This window comes from Hesperophylax consimilis, chromosome 26 (genome assembly GCF_061612785.1).
Source record: "Hesperophylax consimilis isolate HC1 chromosome 26, BYU_Hcon_1.0, whole genome shotgun sequence".
Classification (NCBI taxonomy): domain Eukaryota; kingdom Metazoa; phylum Arthropoda; class Insecta; order Trichoptera; family Limnephilidae; genus Hesperophylax; species Hesperophylax consimilis.
The window spans coordinates 2487312-2500484 of record NC_142861.1 but is presented as its reverse complement, the minus strand read 5'-3'; the positions used below and the strand labels follow the sequence as shown (position 1 = coordinate 2500484).

The 13173-nt window shown below is 34.3% G+C and overlaps 1 protein-coding gene across 1 annotated transcript in view; it reads left to right on the top strand.

The window, feature by feature from the left end:
- The window catches only part of RasGAP1 (Ras GTPase activating protein 1), a 91182-nt gene that overhangs the window by 39772 nt on the left and 38237 nt on the right, over nt 1-13173 (top strand). The gene's annotated exons all lie outside the window — the stretch shown is intronic.

Here is a 13173-nt window from a genome sequence, read left to right as displayed (position 1 = left end):
CAAAATCATCTGGCACGAATGTATACAGACAGGTGTAGGGTGTGAAGTACCTACCTGGCTATTCAGATTTAGTCACCAAAAACAGCTAAACCCATTTCAAACGACATTTCAATTGTGAATGATTTTCTATTACCAGGGCGTTGTTGATCGTGCCGCAAATACCTATACTATATATTATTTTTAATGAATTATTGTGAAACAGTACAGTAAATTGATTTAATAAAATTTTCTTGTGCACGCTGGGATTTGAACACGCTACCTCCGGATTCATAGTGGAATGCCTCACCCCTCGACTGCAGAGGCCGTTAATGCTGCAGACGGAGAAAAATGAGTTTTGCTAATTTTACTAAGTTCCGACATCGGAACACGTGCATTTGCCTTGATAATATATCATGACGAAATGCGAAAATATTCGGATTTTCATGAACACGTGTTCTTACATCGTGATAATATATTCGTAATTTACTAAAAGTTTATCAGGAAACATGTTAATTCATTCGTTAAGGCCTGCAATCCCGTTTTTAACCGGATTACCAGTAATTTGAAAAGATTCTTAATAAATTAGCAATACTCCCTTTTCTCCGTGGAGTAGTTATTATGTACCGCGGAAACGTGGAAAAGCGACACCGAGGCGTACCCCACTACTTTGTTCCTCCACACCCGTGCGTGTTCTTGTCCTAGCGGTAAGTCCCGCGCCCACAGTATTGTTACAATACACTTGGAAAATATGCTCTTTATCGTTACTGTTATTGCCATAGAGATGGAAAAATACAGGCTGCTCGCTGTTAAGGCGAAGCTTAATGCTAAATCACTATTTTGATTAATCTTTATAACTAATTGGTGTACATTATGATTACCAAAAATGGGCTTTAGATAAATTGAAGGTTTGCCTGTCGTTTCGCTTGAGTAGAATACGAACAAAAAATAAATTACTCAATAAAAAATATAAATGTAAACTACTAAAATTTTTTCAATAGATATGTATGAACGCGTAAAGGAAACAACTTAAAAATACAGTATTATAGCTAAGATTATCTGTGACAGTTTCACTTGATTAACTTTTTTGTTTTCTTATAAAATTATTTACAAAATAAATAAACACCAGTTTTGTGCTTGAAATCGAACGTTTTTAGACTCCGGTTGCCAAGCCGATTTTAATGACTATTACCTACAATATAAGGTATACCAAGAATATATACATTTTTGAATTACAGAATTAAAATATAAGATATTTATAGCTCATTTGAAATACACAGAAAACATTGCAAACTGAACAAAAATGTTAAAAGTACTGAAGGGTTAATAAACATAAATGTAAAGAAAATTTTGCATGGTTGTTTTTTTCCATTACTTATGCTTTACCGGGATTAATTTTCCGCGATCTCTATATTCTCAGTGAACAGAGTCCGCACTGTAAAACAATCATGACAGGTAACCCATTCTCCCACGATACAGAAGATAGTAATAACAGTTTAAAGATTTATCATTGTATATTGGTTGTAAAATACGGTGAAAAATGTTAGCGACAAGCGCTAATTACGCTAATGACGGCCGTTCACTGGGTTAAGCGTTCGCTTTGTGTCGGAACGGTTCCGGGGTCGAATCCCGTTCACGTGACGGTTTTATTGCGCCGATTATCTATGATGAACTTGCGACATCGTTTTGAGGGGATTTTTAATTTTGTGCTTACGAGAAATGTCAGAGACGAATAGTGTGCTGAATTCAGTATCGCCCCGGTGAAAGATCACCGTTCAGAATATAAACGTCGCTTCGTGGTTGAGTGGTTACGATCCTTGTCTACGAATCCGGAATTCGCTTGTTCAAATCACGGCGTGCAGAAGTATATTTTATTTGATTGACTTGGGTTTATTTATTAATTTAAAATAATAAATAGTATATTTGCGGCACGTTAGAAATGTTAAAATGTTTCAGATGCTTTAAATAAATACCGCGAGTATAATACATCTTGGCCTTTGAAATAATCGAGTATTTTTTAAATAAGTCTTTTTATAAGCCCAGAAAAAAAATATTTATAAGGCCTATGAAAACGGCTTTAAAGTTCAAAATTTCCTACTTACGTACCCATTTTCGGTTATGGTTTTATTGTGTAATGTGGCAAATTAAGTTATTTATAAAATGATCGGAAAACATTTAAATATTTATGCCTGAACATCCACAAAATAAAATAAAAGGCACTTTTGGGCCATGTTTTTTTCTTGCGTAAATCAAAACAGCTGGATGGTGTTATGCGGGAATTTAAGCCTTATCGCCACTACGTAAGGAGTGTTATTGATAGCGGCTCGATTCAAAATATTACACGACGTAGTGCATCGCCTTAATAATTTTTTTAGATTAATTAAACATTTTTCATTATTTAAAAAAATCTTAATATCTACATTTTATTAATGCATGTTGTTATTGACATTGTTATATTTTTAACATTTAACATTTTTAATATGAATTATTTTTTATATTAATGTAAACGAGAACTCAGAGCCAAGGAACTTGCCGCCCTTCCTTGGAGATTATCAAATAAATGTATCTTTTCACTCCCCGTAAAATACGAACAAAGGCTTACCGGAACTTCGAATCTGATATATTTTTGCGTGAAAAATGTTTCTCAGCAATAAAACGTTTACCCCTAATAGCTGACGGTACATCCGCTCTATAAAGTGCCGCCATATACACCGGACGGTGAGTGAATCCTCCCATATGGGACACCTGTGCGCAGGGAGCGGTGCGCAGCGCGCTTCCTGCCGGCCAGCCCCCGCCGCACCCCCCTTCAGATAAATTCCCACACCCGGTAAACTGTCGAGCCGGCCTAACCTAACCCAACCTAACCCGTCTCTCTAACCTCACCCCTTTTGTTTTGCCGAATGCTTCCGGAGGTAGATTTAATAGTGATACCCAGTGGCGGTTCTTCCCTTAGGTCAATTGGTGTTTGACCCCCCAAAATTATAAGACAACAATAATAATCAATTATGTGCATCAAAACAACTGGTCTAATTCTTATTTTATTTAAAATGTAACGCGAAACAGCGGCGGCGGCGAGTGACTACCAGTGACATCTGTTGTCTCTAATAGAAGCTTTCATTCACAAGTCCACACGATTGGCTGGGTCAATTTAAAGAATGTCCTCTTTGGCATCTTCTGTCCCTATGCGCGCCATAGAATAAACGAGATGGCACTATATTTTTCGTCGAAGTAAAAATTAGGTACCGAAGAAACCTTAGGGACGTTTAGGTCATGACCGTGGGGGTGACAACACGATGAATATTATATGTTTTACAGAGATGGACATAAACAAATGTCGGTTTTTCATTTACACGCTTGTACTGTGTGGAACGATGGTTGTTTTTCAATTGGATAGTTCGAGAAACGTTTGGAATAATTATTTATGTTATTATCGATTTAGAATGAAGCTGTAGAATGAAACAAAACAAAAAAAGTAAAAGATCATTGTCAAATAGAATCAAACTCTTATTTTATTTACTTTAATGTTGTGCACAACTACATTAAAACTAAACATCTTAAAAATAATTTGCCGTAAGTAGGTACATGGATTGTGTATTTATTTCAATGGAAATATTATAACAAATTGATATAGATAATAATATATGGGCACACATTTTTTTCAAATGACCTACCACGACTGGATCCTTAGAGCCGCCTCTGGTGATACCTAAATAATTTTATGAAAAGTTCGTTCATAATATATTTTTTTATTATTTATTATAATCACCCGCTAAACTGACAAAGCAGTTTGTCAACAGGTCTATTTCACAATATTAATTATAGCACTAAAGTACACACATAAGGAGAAGCCACAATATAGAAAATAGTTATAGAAGAATAACATTTCAAGTAACAATAATATAAAGGCATTAAATGCAGATATAGATATATCACAGCCAACATACTCATAGGCACACAACATACTTAAACGCACTATTAGGCATATTTATAAAATTATATGCATACAATCAATGGATACTAATGTACATTTTTATACAATTACATGCGTATAATCAATGGATACTAATGTACATATTTTTCAATTACATGCATACAATCAATGGATACTAATGTACATATTTATACAATTACATGCATACAATCAATGGATACTAATAATAATAATAATTGGATGACTTGTATAGCGCCGTTTTTGTGCAACATCGCCTCAAGGGCGCTGTACAAATTTATAATACATTTCTACAGTGATCTTTGTTATTACTAACTATTTATGGAAATAATGTACACTACAATACTTACCTGGTAGGTCACTTGAGATTAACACTTAATTAATATTATAAAATTGTTCTTTAGCTAAATTTAGATACAGGATTTAGGACATAATTGGAAAATTCATATTTATACAATTATATGCATACAATCAATGGATACTAATGTACATATTTATTAATTATATCAATATATAAAAAAAAATCTTGATCTATTAAACTTTTTTCAGATTTTTTTTAGTTTAGTGGTGCAATTTGATTCGATTTTTATATGAATTCTCATCTTATTAAATATATAAGGTACAATATAAGTGAATGTTCGGTGCCCGCATTTATTAGTGATTTTAGGAATAGACATACCTTCATTTTGACTAAGTTGTGTGTGTAATATTCTTTTTCTATGATCCTGGAATAATAAGTAACACAGAACATTTCCTAGTATAAAGCGGAAATTCTGTTTGAAGCGGCAACGGCATTCGTACTATGAGTGCTCCGGGGTAATTAAATTTGCCCTGTTTGTTTTCGTGTTTGGAATGTCTAAATCAACGCAAAAACTATTAACTACGTTTCAACGAAATTTTTGTCGCTATGGAACTTTGAAATATGCATTTGAAACGTTGCTAGAAATGGATTTGGCCGTGATGGTGACCAGATCTGAATAGCCAGTTACTTCCATACCTTCCTCTTCCCGATCTCCTTCCCCTCCCCACTACCTTCAGCCTCACAGCATACCCCAATTGGGAATGCCATAATCTCACTGGCTCCAGACGGTTGGGAGTAGGTGGGGGACTCTTCTGCGGTTTTGCACTAAAAAAACATGTTTTGGAATTTTAATTTATTAGTACAAGGACTTCAAAGTTTAGGCTTGTCATAACTGACATAAACGTTATGCATTGTCGGCGTTGATATCTTTTCTGTCTTGCCCTAAACGTTGTCACCACATCTTCTTTAGTATCCGATTTTATGTCCAAATGTGCAGTAGAAGTCACCGACATTACTTCCCACATCCACATGATGCATTCTGTCGTTTACACCAGAAACTCGGTCTATTAGACATAAAGATAAGTCCGGATAACCACAAATCAGAATCTGGGGTACAAAATCACACACGTACTTAATTAAGACATAATCTACAGCTAACTTTGTTTTCTGTTAACTCTCGTGTTATTTATTATATTTTTATTATTGTGAAAAATTACAAAAAACCGTTTTGTCATATTTTTCGAGAGAAAGTGCCTTTTGAATTAAAATCTTAATGTGTAGCCCAATGCCAATATCGTTTCAGTTTTTTTCCATCCAAGTAGTTTCCAAAAAACGTTTTATTATCTTGATTTGTAATTATTTTATCTCACATGTTGAGTGCCCCGGAGTGAATCAGTATCAATTATTGTCAATAGTTACGTCGACCTACGTCTTTGTGCCCCGGAGTGAATCAGTATCAATTATTGTCAATAGTTACGTCGAACTACGTCTTTGTGCCCCGGAGTGAATCAGTATCAATTATTGTCAACAGTTACGTCGACCTACGTCCTTGTGCCCGGAGTGAATCAGTATCAATTATTGTCAATAGTTACGTCGACCTACGTCTTTGTGCCCGGAGTGAATCAGTATCAATTATTGTCAATAGTTACGTCGAACTACGTCTTTGTGCCCCGGAGTGAATCAGTATCAATTATTGTCAATAGTTACGTCGAACTACGTCTTCGTGCGATTTTCAATTGCTAATTTGATTGTGTACTACAGAGGCGATTGAAGCGATTGACAATTGAGACTTTCTATTGACGGAGGAAATTATATGTATTTTGTTTGAGCACATAGACGGCTTAGAGAGATTGACGCAACGGCAAGATCGTGTTGCAATTGATACTCGTTCATTCAATTTTTCTATTTGTAGAGCCTTTATATTCGTTTCGATAAGTATTCGCACAATTGAGGTTATGTTTCCGCAGACGTCCACAAAGCAACTATAGTATGCCATATCTTTATAACACTCATACATATTTACGTTTTCTTCTATTAGAAAACTGTTTTATCATTGTAACATTAGTTTTTCAAAAATGTCGTTGTTACTAACTTACATATAGGTATTTTACTTACTAATGATATATTATATATTCTGTAATTTTTTTGATGAAATAAATAAAAAAAATTAAAAAAAACTGGTGTGAAAGTATGAAAGGGTCGATTGCAGTTCCGTTAATCGCACTTTAATGCACAGTGTTCAATTATATTGATCCTCTCCGGTTTACTGTACATTTTAAAGCCGGCGCGCCGGTGTAAGGATAGCATGGCCAACCTTATGATTCCAGAGATAGCCTCATTTTTAATGTCAGTTCCATACAATTTTTTCTAAAAAAATTGATAATCCTTTCATTTGTTCACGCAATTGCTTCATACGAAATTTTATAGCATAGTAATGATCAGCAGTATCCATTTCTAGACAAAAGAAAATACCCTTGAAAATTCAAGTTTCTATGTCTATGAAAGGCGATTTTCAGCCCACTGTGCACAGTGTTTTGGCTTGCAGTGTAAATAAAATATTGTAAACTAGACAAAGCATACTCATATGTAAAACATTTAAGCATTAAAATGAATCATAAACATAAAAATTTTTTTTTTTCAACTTGAGGATTTAAAAAAAAAAATCGTAAGTTGCGCCACAATATGTATGTCAAAAAATACAAATAAATAGTAGTATATCTGTGTGTAAGGATAGAATGGCCAACCTTATGATTCCAGAGATAGCCTCATTTTTAATGTCAGTGTCATACAAATTTTTCTTAAAAAAATGATAACTCCTTCATTTGTACACGCAATTGCTTCTTACTAAATTTTATAGCATAGTAATGATCAGCAGAATCCATTTCTAGCCAAAAAAAAAATACCCTTGAAAATTCAAGTCTCTATGTCTATGAAAGGCGATTTTCAGCCCACTGTGCGGCGGTATCTTTTGTTCCGGATAATCGAACACGCTACAAAAATCGAGTTGGTAATGTATTGTTGTGACCACAGCCGCAGTGGGTGTAACCCTACAGTGTGCTTGCTATAGCAGCGTAACCCGTGTCCGGTTCCACATTAGTTCCACGGAGAGCATGTCCGGAAGTGGCCGTTTAAACGGTCTCCGGCGCGGCGCAAGAAGAATGGACCGAACCGGACGTCCGAAACTCGAAACTAACTTAACAACTAACTAACTAGCACACTGGCAAACTATTCCCCCTTGTGGAACCTTTGGAAAGTTTACACTTTCGGGATGAACGTTCCATGATAACTCCACACAATGACTTGACCTTTCAAAATTAACGTTCCATAATAACTCACCACAATGACTTGACCTTTCAAAATTAACGTTCCATAATAACTCGACACAATGACTTGACCTTTCAAAATTAACGTTCCATAATAACTCAACACAATGACTTGACCTTTCAAAATTAACGTTCCATAATAACTCGACACAATGACTTGACCTTTCAAAATTAACGTTCCATAATAACTCAACACAATGACTTGACCTTTCAAAATTAACGTTCCATAATAACTCGACACAATGACTTGACCTTTCAAAATTAACGTTCCATAATAACTCAACACAATGACTTGACCTTTCAAAATTAACGTTCCGTAATAACTTGACACAATGACTTGATCTTTCAAAATTAACGTTCCATAATAACTCGACACAATGACTTGACCTTTCAAAATTGATACAAAGTCATTAAAAGCGGTGAAAAAAAACTAACCTATTCATTCCTATTCGAATTAGTGAAGGAGTGCAAATCATTCAACATACAATCTAACTGTAACTCGGCAGATGGACTCGTTGTCGCTGACGTTGCATTCTATCATGTAATCACGTGTCAATCAAGTTCACGTTCGATGACATATACACATATATCTGAAATTGGACGATATTACAGAAGTTAAAATACGAAATAAATGTCGGTCATACACGATCGGCATTTGGTAAGGTCGTTAGCGCGGTTGGCCCCTCTCGCTGGGAAGTTTTAAAAGACAATTTAAAATAGATGCATTACAATGAAAAAAAACTATTTTTTCGGGCTGATTAAAAGTTCTTGGTTACGTCCTAATAACTCCCTGTATAGATATTTTGTTTCCACGAATCAGAAGCCAACAACTGCAAAGTTAAATGCGTTAATCTGTACAAGCTAGCAATATAATACAACCACAGGAACATAACTCCTACAGTGTGATATCGTGTTTTTCTTTATTCTATGGTGATATCGCTTCGGATAAAATGAAGTCTACTTATAAATATGGTGCAATAGAGGAAACATACGTTTCTATTTCGAGCACGTTATTCGCACTCCATTTCCTTTGGGTGTGTCCTCCGATGGTGTTGTGTGACGTCACGGATGACGTTTTACCGGTTTGGGGGACATTGTTCCTACCTACTATAGTATCAAAATTTATATGAATTACGTTGCTGTAGCTCAGTCTAATAGATGGCTCTGTTTTTTTACAGGAGATAGCTTTATGATATCTTTAAATAGTATAAAAAAAGTCACTGTCCGCGTCTGTCTGTTTGCGCTTAATTCTTCTAAACTACGCAACGGATTTTGATAGGGTTTTCTCTATCATTTAGAGAATTTCTTCCGGAAGGTTTACATATATAATACATGCATATTATATTATAGAAATAAGAGAAAAGTCGATGTTTTATAATCAAGTCGTATAAATATATTTTCGGGCACTACATTGTTAATGCTGGCTAAACCTTATGAGATACATCAACATAATGTACTACGGATTTATATATCTTAAAAAAGTCTACAGAAAAGTCCGCCATGGTGTATGTCTATGTCCTAAGGATAACCCCCCAGCAAGTCCGCGATGGTGTATGTCTATGTCCTAAGGATAACCCCCCAGCAAGTCCGCGATGGTGTATGTCTATGTCCTAAGGATAACCCCCCAGCAAGTCCGCGATGGTGTATGTCTATGTCCTAAGGATAACCCCCCAGCAAGTCCGCGATGGTGTATGTCTATGTCCTAAGGATAACCCCCCAGCAAGTCCGCGATGGTGTATGTCTATGTCCTAAGGATAACCCCCCAGCAAGTCCGCGATGGTGTATGTCTATGTCCTAAGGATAACCCCCCAGCAAGTCCGCGATGGTGTATGTCTATGTCCTAAGGATAACCCCCCCAGCAACGCCGGGTTCACTTTAGCTTTCCCTTTTTTACGACTTGATTACAAAACATTGAATTTTTTCTACTTTCTATAAATATAATATGCATGTATTATATACATAAATCTTCCGAAAGAAATTCTCTAAATGTTATTGAATACCTTATCAAAATCCGTTATGTAGTTTAGAAGAACTAACTTTATTTTATATTATTATTTAGAATTTACCTAACAACTTGTTAAAACTTTTCCCAGCAAAATAAAAATGAGGTACTTTTTAATGGGACCATTTTTCGTAAATTAAAACTTTGTCGTTTTCTTGGAAACTTGAACATGGTTTTTCGTAACATTTTTTAATGACCCTCTTCATCATTTTTGCAAAATAGTTGAGTTTTTCTTTTGATGTAACAAACAATAACGTGTCGTTAATTAATTTTAGCTTGTTGAAGCCTTCGGCGTTGCCCGGAATTTATGCATTTTTGAATACAGATGTAGACAGTCATCTTCCTATTGTTTTTATTTATTTACTTTAACGCCCAGAGGGCTTTTACATGGTTGGTAGTATAATTTTAATTTGACAGATACTTTGAAACATAAAAAATAAGAATAAAATTACATTTGATAAAAGCTATGCAACAAGTCATACAAACACAAGAAACAAAAACAGAAAATTACAACTATTTGTAGGTTTACATGATGTGTTTAGGAGTATTGTTGAAATAAATGTTTTAAATGATCCACAAAACTTGCAAAGTTGGTATTGAATATGTCAACATCACCCAAGTAATGATTTCCCATGGTGTAAAGTCGTTGTATCGGAGAGTGGGCAATGTAGTTACGCTTATGTGTGCTGCTATAGAATATTGTATTTTGTCGTGTTGTTACTGTTTTGAAGGTCAAGTGCACAAAATTTCATCAATTTCGGAATAAACCTGTGGATTTGTATGCAAATAAAATCCACGCTGCCAATTATCAATTAATATTGTTACAATTGGAAAAAAAGGGAGGGGTGTGGTTTTTCGAAATCTCATGTCGACAGTCATCTTCTTTTTTTATTTATTTATTTTTATTGCAGAAACAAATAGTAGATAATTACATAGAGGACAATAGTTACAAAGTTATACAAGTTAATACAATAATTGGTACCAATGACATGTCGGTGACATATATACATATGTTTTATATTATACATTTTACTTAAGGCGAAGCTTAATGTTAAATGTTAAATAAACTATTTTGATTAATCTTTATAACGAATTGGTGTACATTATGAATACCAAAAAATATGCCTTAGATTAATTGAAGGTTTTCCTATCGTTTCGCTTGAGTAGAATACAAATAAAAAAATAAATTACTCAATAAAAAATATAAATGTAAACTTCTAAATAAAATATTTTTTATTATTTTTTGGTAAACTAATGTTTAAGACAAGATTTTTTATGCATAGCACAAAGGGTAACAATTATTTTTATAAGCAATAATTATTAGCCTGAAACACTCATCCACATTGAAAAATCTCCTGATAAAAGATACATGACGCCAACGGGACTTTTCAAGAGATTTTAATGCCTATTACCTACAATATAAGGTATGCCAAGAATATACACATTTTTGGCTTGTAGCTTCCTCAAGTTAAGTTAGTTAGTATGTTAGGGAAGGAGAGAGGTCTGTTTGAGTGTTTTTGTGTGTGTGAGGGTGTGCATGAGGGTGTGTATGTTTGTGTTATGTGTGCGAATTTAGTGTGCAAATTTTTTTTTTCTTAAATAGAGGCAGAAAATCAAAAAATATATCGGTATTTGTGCTTGTTTGAATTGAGTTGAATGTTTGAAGGATGCGAGAAATGGGGGAATTGGCTGCAGCGTTTATTTATTTGAAGGTAAAGTGTGCAAAACTTCATCAATCTCTGATTAAAAAATGTAGAATTTTATAAAAAACAAACCCACGGATTCTCTTATTTATACATAGAATATAGATAAATAGATTGTCTTTAATTTTTAACAACCCATTTGAAATTAATAATCTTCTATATACAGGGTGTATCACCACGTACCCGACAAACTTTAACCAGCTATTCCTTAGCATATTTGGAGTAAAAAATGTTATGGGCACTTTGCTGTCCGGTAGCATTTTTTTTTCAATTAAATACAAAATTTTTTAAAATTTCCTCACTCCATCACTGTCATTGGCATTGCTTTTCGTGTTCAACAGCTGTTATAAGCAAGTATGTCGAAAAGCGTCTTCGCTCTTTCGCACACACTAAATAATAATAGTTAAAAATGAGACGAATGGTGCCGTGCCATTTCGTTGTGATTGTAAAAGCGCGCCAATATAGGTACACACGTACATTATTCAACGGAATTCGAATAAAATATTGCCAAGTGGGTTTTCAAACTTTGACAAAGAATAAAACAGCGGTGACATGTGGTGAAAATATGAATAGTATATTTTTTATTAAAAAAAAATGTTACCGTACAGCAAAGTGCCCATAACATTTTTTACTCCAAATGTGCTAAGGAATAGCTGGTTAAAGTTTGTCGGGTACTTGCCGATACACCCTGTATATATATACAGGGTGTATCGGCACTAACCCGACAAACTTTAACCAGCTATTCCTTAGCACATTTGGAGTAAAAAATGTTATGTGCACTTTGCTGTCCGGTAACGTTTTTTTTTAATAAAAAATTAATTAAACATATTTTCACCACATGTCACCACTGTTTTATCCTTTGTCAAAATTTGAAAGCAACATCGCAACTCTCGCGTGTTGCTGCGAACGAAGCCCGTATTACATAATCCAGTACCAGAAAAGAAATATTTTATTTAACAATAATGATTATTCACATTTTTCGTATGCGAATCACTGATTGTCTTCTTGTATTGTACACATCAGTTTTATTTTTGTATCTAAATTGTTTCACCTCTGGAATGCTTTGGTTTCACCTCTTACGCGTTTCACGTATTAAATAGTCTAATTTTGAAACTAAGAAACTAATTAGTAGATTTCCTGAATTTATAATCGAAGTCCAATAATTCTGAGCACTTTTAAAAACAATTTTCCTCACTTAGGTACTTATCAATAATAATAATTGGATTATTTGAACAGCGCCGTTGTTTTTTAAATCACCGTAAGTGCTCTGTCAAAATGTTACTTGCTAGGCTATCCTACAACGTATATTTTTTAATAAATTTAGTTATTTACAACTTCGCGGAATGTGATTTATGAATATTATTGCTTATGTTAAAAGCCTTCCAGAATTACCGGAATATAACGAGCAGCTTGACACACTTAAGTTTATTTCCACTAATTTGAAGGTACAAAGAATGTATAGTTTTAAAAACAATCCCGATGAATCAAAAAACGGTTCATATAAAACTGCTGCGCAACACACTGAGACAAAGGAAAGCACTCACACAAACGTCATGACTGCATTGGATTGACCACCTGCAAATGAATGCTGCCAGATTGCTAATTTATTTAAACAATAATTATTAAATTTTATTTAAAATATCGCAATTTTTTTAAAAAATCGACAATAAATTACAACTATAATTTAAAAAAAATATTCTTAACCCCACGCTTTTTCGTAATTGATTAATTAATTCAGAATTTAAACGTTGCTTGAAATGACTAGCCGTATTTGGTGACCAGATCTGAATATCCAGGTTCAGAATTTAAACGTTGCTTGAAATGACTAGCCGTATTTGGTGACCAGATCTGAATATCCAGGTTTAGAATTTAAACGTTGCTTGAAATGACTAGCCGTATTTGGTGACCAGATCTGAATA